This window comes from Cynara cardunculus, unplaced genomic scaffold (assembly GCF_001531365.2).
Source record: "Cynara cardunculus var. scolymus isolate 2C unplaced genomic scaffold, CcrdV1 Un_Scaffold_1283, whole genome shotgun sequence".
Classification (NCBI taxonomy): Eukaryota; Viridiplantae; Streptophyta; class Magnoliopsida; order Asterales; family Asteraceae; genus Cynara; species Cynara cardunculus.
In genome coordinates this window covers 95,636-97,020 of record NW_020200720.1, presented here as the reverse complement: position 1 = coordinate 97,020, position 1,385 = coordinate 95,636, and positions in this window count along the sequence as shown.

Sequence of the window (1,385 nt, the reverse complement as noted above, 5' to 3'; positions counted from 1 at the left end):
TGAAATTGTGAATGCGAGCTCTAACACCTTGTACTCAAGTAATAGTTGTGTTTGGGTTATTTCAAAAGTCCCGATGTGACACTACCATTAACTCGTTGAGCCGATAGTTTAAGTGGATAGCGCTATTTGGACTGACAATCCCACCTTCTGCTGGTGAGTAGGGGTGCATATAACTAAAACAAGGGTTCTACACATGTGGGGTTTAGTCTCACCGCTAAGGTAGTTCGGTATAAAAGGGCGTAGGTGTCAGGTTTAGTAGTGGCCCAACACTTAAAAATTTCTTGGAGCACATTGTGCCTCGCATGAAAGTGTTGCGAGTAAGTAAAAGATTTACTCGACTTGTTTATTGCTTAAAGATTTGTTGTGAAATGAAAACCTGTGAACTCACCAAGTCTTGTAGTTGACACTTGTTTTGACGTGCTTTTTCAGGGGTAAGAAAGTCTCATGGTGACTCTAAAAAGAAGCCGTGTCACAATCATCACCTTCAAAANGACTCTAAAAAGAAGCCGTGTCACAATCATCACCTTCAAAAAAAAAATTGTGTTTAAATTATAAACTTGTCTTTGGGATTGTAAACTTTGGTTATTATGTATTTAAATTTTAAAATGTATGGTTGTGTTACTTATACTCTATCGCTATGAGACTCTACCTGCCATACCTCGCGTTTCCACTTTAGCGGGGTGTGACATCGTTCCAACTGAATACCAGCTCGCTGACCTTTTCACCAAGCCTCTTGATGAGACAAGATTCAACATCTTGATTAGTGAAATGGGGATGCTAAATATTGAAGACTAATCTTCAGCTATTAAAACATCGCTCAATAAGTGAAATGATTTAGTGCTCTATCTCTGACACTGATCTTTTGAGTAAATATATCTATTCTCTCTAAGGTATAATTACTCTTCTCTTTTCTTCGACTTAAAACCTTCACTGAAGCTTTTCTTTTTCAGTGACTAAAGGTTTTAAAAGTTGGTTTCAATGATTCTCTTATTGCTGACCATACCCATATAAGTATATCTTTATACTTGTTCTCATAAAAATTAAAATAATCACTAAATCCTTTTGATTAGTGATTAAAATATTTTTAAATGCCAGGTTCAGTGATTCTCTTATCACTGACACTGATGTCTTAAAACCTTCACTGAAGCTTTTTTCAGTGACAAAAATGTTTTAAACGGTCTTTTTCGTGTTCAGTGACACTGTATGACTCTTCGTTTTCTTAAAAACCCTTCATTTTTAAAAGAAATAGTTAATGAACCATCTTAATGATGGCATTCTCTATTTATAATGCGCAACGCTCTGAGACACACAAAAAGGTACTGTCATACGCTACCTCATTTAATTCCATCCAATCATGGATGAGAACGTGCCATTTTTCATCATGG